This window comes from Cebus imitator, unplaced genomic scaffold (genome assembly GCF_001604975.1).
Source record: "Cebus imitator isolate Cc_AM_T3 unplaced genomic scaffold, Cebus_imitator-1.0 Scaffold125, whole genome shotgun sequence".
Classification (NCBI taxonomy): domain Eukaryota; kingdom Metazoa; phylum Chordata; class Mammalia; order Primates; family Cebidae; genus Cebus; species Cebus imitator.
Genome location: NW_016107440.1, coordinates 1,748,308 through 1,758,339, shown reverse-complemented (window position 1 = coordinate 1,758,339; position 10,032 = coordinate 1,748,308). Strand labels below are relative to the sequence as shown.

The window sequence follows — 10,032 nt, the reverse complement described above, 5'->3', positions numbered from 1 at the left end:
TCATTCCTTCCCCCACTCATTCCTTCCCCAACTCATTCTTTCCCCCATTCATTTCTTCCCCCACTCATTCTTTCCCCCGTCATTCATTCCCTCAGTCATTCATTCCCTGTCATTCATCCCCCCAGTCATTCACCCACTCATTTATTCCCCCACTCATTCATTCATTCCACACCCTCTGTTGAGCACTGGAATGTGCCATGCTCACTGTTTGCTGCAGGGATGGAATGTGGAACCACAAAGATGAGGAATGGTAGCTGCCTTCTCACAACTTCCTGCAGGGAGTGCAGAGAGACATGGAAGAGGGAATCACAGTGTAGGATTTCTCATTAGTGGGCAGCACATACTGGGGCCACAATCATGGAAGCCTTCCCAGAGGAGGTGACATCTCTATGCCTTACTTACAAGGCCCATCAACAGGGGAGTTATGTAGCCAGGGCTTGATCCCAGATCCACGCCCTTTCACGGTGCTTCTCAGCCTTGGCTTGTGCACAGAGATCACCTATGAATGGTTCAAAACTGGCCCCTCACACTGATGGATTTCAGAGCTTCCCAGGTGCTTCCTAGATATAGTCAAGACTGGAGCTACTGCTTTAAGTCTAAGATTCATTTCCTTAAGCCTGAGAATAGAGGATGCGGCAGACCCCATAGGGCTGTTGTGAGATGGATGAAAAGCACTTTATGTTTGGAAAGGGCGGTTATTAAATATTTGTCTTAAGTATTCAGCCTGAGTGTCGCCTCTGTGGATTGAAAATAACAAGCCTTTCTTCTCTTCTCTGTGACTCTGCCATGTGGCAGCTGTGTGACCCCGAGCAGATTTTTACTTGGCTTTTCTGGGCCCATTTTCTCTTCTGTTAAATGAGCCGTAATAACTAACCCATGGAGTGACTGCGAAGAAGAAATGAGCAAATGCAGCACAGAGCACTTTGCACGGTGCCCAGCATGTGCACGACGGGACCTCAGCAGACAGACGTTCATTCTCTTTTCTTTTTATGCTTGACTTGAACTCTGTCCTGGGTACTGCCCAGAACTTGGCTGTGTTGTCTCTGGGTTTGGGGTTGGCTCTGAGCCAGGTGTGGACAAGCTCTGCTGGTGGTAGGTAGCTCTGAGATTACCCGAGCCCTGGAAGCCAGTTCTGAGAGATGGCAGCCATTGGCCATTACGCAGTCCTCCTAAACCCGCTGAGGGGGAGTAATGAAACACTTGCTCAGTTGTGCTGAAAGAAATTAAAGGCTATTCCTTGTCTCACACCCCAATGATACCCATGAAGCCCCAAGCACATTGTGTAAAATAAGGTAGGGAATTGTTGGATCAAAACCCTGGGGACGTCTAGAGATGCCAGGGCCGAGTACGTGAAACCAGATGCTGGCTTGAAAATCCTGGAATGCATTCCCCAGAGATGCTGTTGGGTTCCTTTCCATTCCCAGAGGCAGGATGAGCAGCTGTCCGTTGTGCTAAGAGAGGAGAGGCTCTCTGTGTTTGAAGTAGAGGGGAGGGGTTCAAGGCCAAGGCCCAAGACCCCTTCCAGTTCCAGGGCTCAGGGGCATCTGGGGTACGACCCAGCCTGCTTTGCCTGGGACCCTGCTTGTCTGATGTACATATTTACAAAACAAAGAGAGCAAAGAAATGTTTGTTTTGAGAGGAGAATCCCCACATAGTAGATTTCTAAGGTCTGTGCAATGAGCTGAAGTGTGGTCGCAGCCCTAGCATTGCATTCCTGGGCCATTCCAGAGCTGCCTTGCTTAACCAATAACATCCAGTTTGCATCAATGTGTGGAAATTTGCTGACAGCAGGAGCCAGTCTTCTGCTTTGCAATCACCCTGGTCTCCGCCTCCCCTAATGTGCTAAGAGCCAGGAACCAAGCCCTGGGGAGAACAGAGGAAGTCAAGAGAAGACTCATTCAATTCAGGGGATGAGCCTTTTTGTTCCTGCTTCCCACGGGTGCAAAGAGACTTTCCAGGACACATCCCTGCTCGTTACTGGCCCTCCAGGCCATCCCAAATGTGGGGACCCTTGGAGCTGACCTACACGCTACTGAGAGAACTGCCAGCTGGCTGGGGTGGGAGCTCACAGTGATGGGACCTCACGCTAAGTGCCAAGTTCTCAACATGTCCTGTTGCTCCCAACTGCCACTGTGATACCCATTTTAGGAAGAGCTGAGGTGTGGAGAGGTCACTTCTGGCCCATCGTGGAGCCGGATTCTGACCCTGCTCGTAAGTCCAGATGGCTCTTTTTTTTCTGAGACGGAGTCTTGCTCTGTCACCAGTCTGGAGTGCAGTTGCGCTATCTCAGCTCATTGCAACCTCCGACTCCTGTGTTCAAGCAGTTCTCCTGCCTCAGCTTCCTGAGTAGCTGGGATTATAGGTGACCGCCACCACTCCCAGGTAATTTTTGTATTTTCAGCAGAGACAGGGTTTCACCATGTTGGCCAGGATGGTCTCGACCTCCTGACCTGGTGGCCCACCCCCCTTGGCCTCCCAAGTGCTGGGATTACAGGTATGAGCCACCGCGCCCGGCCCAGGCTTCTCTTTCCACCCTCTTGAGTTGTCTCCCCATAGGAATCACCACGGCAGCATTTGACGCCATGCAAATTCCTAATTTCCCAGGACCCACGGAGGCAAGTAGCTGATCAGTTCTCAGATGGGTGCATGGGATTCACAGGTGCCCTCTTCAGGCTTTTCCAGTCCCAAGGATCAGCTACTGGTTCAGGTCATTTCAAGTAATGAGGATGAGCGGGGAGTCTTGGGATGACCAGGATCCATGGTGTCGCAGGTGGGCCTTGCGAATCCTGTCATGAGAAGGTCGCTCAGAATCCAAGGCCATTCTGGGGGCCACTGCCCTGGGCCCAGCTTTTCACTGGGAGGCCTCTTCTCCAACATGGTGTATGATTCCACCGTCCCTGCCTCTATCTGTCTCTTTGTGTCTGCTTGGCTGTCTCCATATTCCCCAGTTTGGACTCCTGGGAGAGGTGGCCTGCTAATCTTCACCAGAGTGGCTTGGACAGAACTGAGTCAGGGCAATGATTCATGGTCTTTCCCATGTGGAAGGCAGTGCCCACGGGCTGTGAGCATGGCACATGCCCAACCAGCCTGTCAAGAGCCACGGTCTAACCACACCTGACCTCTAAGACAGACAAAGCTGGACCTTCGTTACAGTGATAAGAACAGATTGCAGTCAGCGATAACTATTGCAGCAGGAAGAGCCCAGCGTGAACTGAATGTGAGCGCGATGTGCACAGAGGTAACAGGGATTTTAAGGGAAAATGAGGGGTTAGGGAGGAGGAAGAGAGGGAACTCTGTAGAGTCAGGGAAGTAAAAAGTTGCAGAAAGCGGAAAGGAGCTGGTTTATGGAAAACCCATCTGGGTTTGACAACTGGTGCTTATCACAGTGAGGCTTCTGCGCTCCCACAGCGGCCGGGGACAGGGGCTCCGTCTTCAGGTGCTGGCTGGAACACACAGGAAATTCTTTTGGTAGTCTTGCATTTTCTCAGGCAGCCTATTTAAGGAGGGCCAGGTCATCCTAGTGGTAGAATCTTGAGCTGCTAGAAACTATATTAGTGTGTGTTCACGTCTATGTAGACACGTCTCATGTCTTTATAGGCCAAGGTTGAGGTTCAGGAGAGCCTGGCTAGAGAGCCTTTGTCACTGATCCTTTGAGAAGCCCATATGACAGTGGAGAAATGAGGACGAGCGTGTGTCCTGGTGCCTCTCAGACTTACGAGAGTACTAGCAGCATGCCTGGAGCAGCCCTGCCCATCCCGTCTCTGCCCTGGGGCCCCTCACCCAGCCACGCTGCCTGCTTGAGGCCCACACCTGCTGGGACAGACTGGATCTGCCTCGCCGCATTTTTGCATCCAAAGAAGAGATAGGGTGAAATACGTGTGCATCCCCATGGGTCAGCGCATGGTTGGAGATCAGTTAGCAAGGTGGGGATCTAGAAGACAGGCAGTAACGCAGCGCAAATCAATGCAACCCAGGGTCAGGCCCTGAGTCACTGTGCGCACAGCAAGCTGTGGCCTCCATGCTGGGGTAGCACCTTTCCCGCCCCTCCCACCCTGGGCAGGTGGGATCCGTGGGCGAGAACAGCACCCATTCTGGACGTGCAGGCACCAGAGTTTACGAGTGGAACCAGGGAGGAACGGGAATCCAGAGGCATTCAGAAGGGGATTCAAGGCCGGGCGCGGTGGCTCAAGCCTGTAATCCCAGCACTTTGGGAGGCCGAGGCGGGTGGATCACGAGGTCAAGAGATCAAGACCATCCTGGTCAACATGGTGAAACCCCGTCTCTACTAAAAATACAAAAAATTAGCTGGGCATGGTGGCGCATGCCTGTAATCCCAGCTACTCAGGAGGCTGAGGCAGGAGAATTGCCTGAACCCAGGAGACGGAGGTTGCGGTGAGCCGAGATCGCACCATTGCACTCCAGCCTGGGTAACAAGAGCAAAACTCCGTCTCAAAAAAAAAAAAAAAAAGGGGGGATTCAGATCATGCTTGCTCACAAAGTGATGCATGCATCCACCCATTGCCCTCCATGCCATCTGTTCAGCCTTTATTCAGCCCCTCAGCCAGCCACGTGTCATGTGAAGAGCTGCAGGGCCGTGGACAAACAAGACATGGTCTCCGTGTCCAGGGGAAAATAGGATATGTGCTTGTAACCCTCACAGATGGAGAGCAGTGCCATGTGGTCCTAGGAGTGCCAGCCTGCTCTGCCCTGGGCCCTGCTGGTTTAACCTGAGACCATCTTCTCTTGGTATATGGTATGTTACTGAAAGCGGCCACAATGGGAAGAGCAGTGGTCTCAAAAAAAAAGGATCTGGCATCCCAGTAATGGCTGGTGACTTCTCTCTGAGCCTCAGTTTCCTCATTTTTAACTGAGGTTTTGGCCGATGGAGCCCCTGAGTTCTCTGCCAGCTTTGACATTCTGTGACCTTTCTTATCTATTTTAAACTGTTGGTTCATGTGAGTGAGTCTAGGACAAAGACAACACTTACTTGTCTTTGCATCGTTGTACCGGGCGCAATCCTGGAATGTGGTAGTAATTCCGTACCTGCAACTGGATGGGTAAATAAATACGCCATTGAAAAAATAAATACAGACATTGACAAAATATGCATGAAGAATTAAAACAGATAACACATTTTTAGTGCTGCAAATCTGTGCACAAGAAGAATCACCCTGGACTTTAATGATTGCTTTCCTCAAAAGCTAAGGCTGGTTTATCCTTCCTCCGCCTGCAATCGTTGACATGTTCATCTTCAAATACAAACTCAGCAATAGCTGTGCTTCACAAGGGCAACCTTGGTTCTCCCATAAGACTCAGGAGAAACCAAGGTGTTTCTATGAGTTTTTGTTAGAAGCATTGCAGTTCCAGACTTAAGGTGATTGTTTTCCATGTAACTGCTCCATCAAAAGGCATCTTACATCAAAGTCATGATGCAAATTGGTGGACCATGCTCAGAGATCTTCTGAAGAAAGAATTCCAGGAAAGAAAGGAGGGCGTGAATGGAGAACTGGCCCAAGGGTTAAGTCTCAAGTTCAGGCCTCAGCTCTTCTGCTAGTTGTGAGATGACTTGAGCAAGGCAGGCAAGCCACCTCTCTGGGCCTCTGCTCCCACATGTGCTATGCAAAGAGTGTGGACTACGTCACCTTCAAGTCTCTACCAGCTGGCAAATGCTTTGCTTTGCCATCATTTTTGATGATTGGAAAAGCCCAAAGACTGTGTCGCAATTACCTACAAGTCACCCCTGGCACTAAGTATTGGGACATCTGTTGCCGACAACTAAGTTAATGGAGGTTGTTCCTGGTGATATCCTGAGAAGATGCTGAGTTTCCTTGTCCAGAGCCACGCCTTGATCGTCTCCATGACCTGGCCTCATCTGTGCCTCAGCTTCTTTATTGGGGAACGAGCTCAAGCTGTGAGAGATCTGGGGCCTGCAGCAGGAGTGTGGCTGAGGACCATGGGGTTGGTCCCAGGCATGGCCTGGGTGAAGGGCAGGCTCAATCCAACAGGTCAAGGAAGTGGGAGGCAGGTGCTGTGATCTGGGGCTGCAGCAAGGCAGAGAGCGCTAAGCGGAGGTTGGAACTGACACTCCAGAAAACTTGTGGGGTGAAACAATAAGCCCCTTGATCTGGGAGACGGCAAGGAGGCTGCCCAGCCAGGACCCAGTCTCCCGCCTGTGTTCCTTCAAGCCGCTTTTCTCCCATAGGGTTACCCGGTGAGAGCAGGCAGTGAGGCTCTGGTCTGGGCTTTGAGGTGATGCACTTCTCTTTCTGCTTCTCTGTATCAAATGGTGTTGATGGGGCTTGTTACCAAACCAAAGTGGGATCTTCTTGCCTGGCATGGTAAAGCCAGACATCCACACTGAAACTTTTCAGTGGGAAGAAGGATGGTGTTTATTTGCAGGACACCAAGCAAAGAGAATTTGGTAGCTCACGCTTAAGACTCAACCTCCTGGATGGCTTACAAGCAAGGCTGTTTAAAGGCAGGGGTAAATTTCAGGAGAGCAGAAGTTACACGCAAATTTGTCAGTCAATACATGGATGTTATACATTGGTTTGGCCTAAAAAGGTGGGAAATTGGAAGCAAGGGCTTCAAGGTCATACGTGGCTTCAAAGACTTTCTGATTTGCAATTGGTTAAGGAAAGGAAACTTTGCGTAAAAACTTGGGTTCAGCAGAAAGGAATGTTAAGGTCTGGCCTATAGACATGACTTCCTCCAGGTCCTCGGGCTAGCTATGTGCCTGGAATTGCCCTTTATTTTGTGGCAGTGGAGAATACAGAAGAAAGAACACAGTCATTAGCTGGGCATGGTGGCAGGTACTCTGTGGTCCCAGCTACTTGGGAGGCTGAGGTAGGAGGATGACTCGAGCCTGGGGGGCAGAGGTTGTAGTGAGCTGCGGTCATGCCACTGCACCCCGCCTGGGTGACAGAGCCAGACAGGGTCTCAAAAAAAAGTCAGTCAGTCAGCGTTCAGGCCTCAGTTTCCCCTCATTTGAGGTGTACATGCTAGAAAATCCACTCAGTTCTGGGTTTCTGAAAAACACCTCAGGGACATATGTTAAGATATTCTCTAGTTTCTACCGAGAGCAAAACATCTGATGACTCTAACTTCCTTGACTATTGTTTTAAGCGACTATTTCTTTCTTATGAACTTGCTCATTTGCTTCTCGGGGCTAGCTAGGTGCCTAGAATTTCCCTTGAAGAAACTCAAGATTTTTTTTTTATTTTCATGTTTAGGGGCCTGGCAGGCCCCTAAAAGGGGTCCCTCCTGCATCTCAGGCTCACAGTCCCCAGTTCTGGGGCAGCAGGGAAAAGAGGAACAGAGACATCTGGGTGTCTCTGCTATGGAGGGTGGGGGTGGGCATTTCCAGAAAAAGCTCTGCCCAAGACTTGTGGGATGCGGATTGGAACAAGCTGTCAAGAACAGCCTCCCCTTGTCCTCCCTGTTTTTAGTAAGGAACAGCTCTTGGTGTCTCCTTTAAGCTTGGGTTTTCCAGCCAAGTGATGCTACGTGCCAGCGCCATTCCTGTAGAGCTGGTGGGGACCAGCCTTGCAGTCAGTACCATCCTCTCAGCCTGCAAACCGTGAAGGCATGGACAGGTAGACCCCAGTCTGCAGGTTAGGGATCTAGAACAAGAGGAAGAGTGTGATAGTCTCTGCACCTAACGCCCTCACCTGAAGGGCGTAAATCAGAAATCCACACAGGAGCGGTATGGGGCAGGGCTTTCTTCAGGGTTGCTGATCCTCATTTGCTCAGGAAGGATTTTCCAGGGTTCAATGAGGTGTGATGCCAAGGAGGAGGTGAAGGGGCCTCACAATCAATGAAGGGCAGTTACTAGGGGACGTGGCTGCAGCCTCAAAAGCCTGGGGTCCCATTGCTCATTGCCAGCTCTCTTGCCCTTTGCCCTCTAACTGGAGCATCTGCTCTTGCTTTGTAGCCTAGGAGTGTCTGAGTCTTACCCAATCAAGAATCCCTGTCTTTCATTTTCCTCCACTGCCGTGTGCAGAGAGAGGCATCTCCCTGACCCCAGTAGCCTCGTTCCTCCTGCAGGGACCCTCTTGGGGGTCATCTGAGAAAAAAGGTCCCTGGGCTGACAGGAAGAGTCTTGGGGAAGTCACAGACCAGGCTGAGGCTGTCTCTCAGTCACCGTGTCTGATTAAGTGGGGGCTGATGCATTGTGGGGTAAGAGCATTTCCCAGTGGTGGTTGGCTGCTTGGTGGGAAAGCTTTGACCTGGGGCAGAAACTGCTGGGAAAAGGCAGAATTTAAACCCTCTGCCCACAGAAACCCAAACCTTAAGTCATGCTGTCTTTCTCAGGCTAGAGGGTAGTGGCTATTGGAGGGTATTAGTGATTCCCCAAGTGTGTTACTGGAGGTGGCCTCATTGCTCAGCTCTGGGAGGGCTCCTGCCTGCCTGCCAGCCTCCCCTATACCTCTTCAGGGGCAAAGAAGGCCAGAGACACAAGTTCCTGATTTAGACTCCAAGCTCCTGAATTGGGGCAGCCTACCTCATAAGCAGGTCAAACCTTAGCTTGTGGTTTCCCAGGGAGGTGGTAACAGAGCTGAGATGTTGTTGGGTAGGGAGAAAATGATGCAAAATCCACAGCTTAGAGCCACGCTCTGTGAAGTGGAGCTAGAATAAAACGCACCATCTGATTTGGGCGAATCCAGGGGGGGAAGGTGTGGCTTTCAGATTCACGTTGACCCTGCTGGGTCATGCAGCATCTGTTGACCCTGTGGGCAGGCAGTCCTCCACCATGCGGGGGGAGTCTAGGGGATCTGAGGACAGGTGGTGAGGAGCAGGCTTCCATGCCTGATGAACCGACATGGGTCTGGATGGAGTGGAACCTTGTCCAGCCTCGCCCAGGTGCCCTGTAGTTCTTTTTCCCCCTTGCGGGAACTTTTCGGTTCCTGAGATCAATGTGGTCCCTACTGGCGAGACTATGAGGAGCCCTGCAGGCCATGACTTTGCCTGGTACATAGTAAGCATGGGCCATGGGCCAGAGACATCCTTGAAATTGATGCCATGAGTCCCATAATTGTGTGTATCATATGTTTTCAATTTTTTAAACATGTCTTATTTCCAAATATCCTTCTGTCATGTCTGTATACATTGAAACCTCTTGGGAATTTCAGTATTTCAACATCCAAATGACATTTTCCAGACTTCCTCTTGTACCCACCATGATCCTTTGACAGCCACGTCCCCATTCTCCCATTTGAGATGTACGGTCATTGTAATAGCCTGAGCTCCAGGTCCAGAATCCAGAGTCACCTCACAAAGAGAAGGCAGCGAGTGTGTGATTAGAAGGGTTGTGATGCAATCAAGAGGGTGCTGGAGATCTGGGTGCCCTGATGGTGGATTCTCCATTCAGGCTGCCACCAAAGCCCTGGACTCTGGAAAGCTGTGCCCTCCAGACAGCACCTGCCCACCGTATTAATTCATTAATTCATGCACGGCTTCCCTTTGCACAGGCTGGGCATCTCAGTGCACCAGGCCCTGCACCAGATCACAGGATCATCAGAAGGCTCACAGTGTGCTAAGAGTAAATAGCAACAGCAATTATGATACAAAGCTATAAGCATGTACCCAGGAGGGGCCCTGTCAGGTGTGGGGACCAGGGAAGGAGAAGAGGCATCTAAGCTGAGATCTAAAAGACAAGGAAAGCTTAGGCCAGAGTATAGAAAGGGGTTTTCTGAGGTGGGGAGTCCATGTCCTTCCTCAGCTCATTCAGGTCTCCACATAAAGCCTTCCTTCTCCACCCGTCTAAGATGGCACCTCCTCTCTCTCCTCACTCCCCACCCTCTTCCTTGTTCAGTTGTCTGAGATGGTACCTGCCCTCTCATTCTCTCCTTTGTCCACCTGTCCAAGATGGTGCCTGCCCTCTCATTCTCTCCCTCCTCCGCTCATCCAAGTTGGCACCTGCCCTCTCATTTCCTTCCTCCTCCACTCATCCAAGATGGCGCCTGCCCTCTCATTTCTTCCCTCCTCCGCTCATCCAAGATGGCGCCTGCCCTCTCATTTCCTCCCTCCTCC

The 10,032-nt window shown here is 51.1% G+C and overlaps 1 protein-coding gene across 1 annotated transcript in view; it reads left to right on the top strand.

The window, feature by feature from the left end:
• The window catches only part of SCARA5 (scavenger receptor class A member 5), a 123,087-nt gene that overhangs the window by 96,133 nt on the left and 16,922 nt on the right, over positions 1–10,032 (top strand). The window lies entirely within an intron of this gene.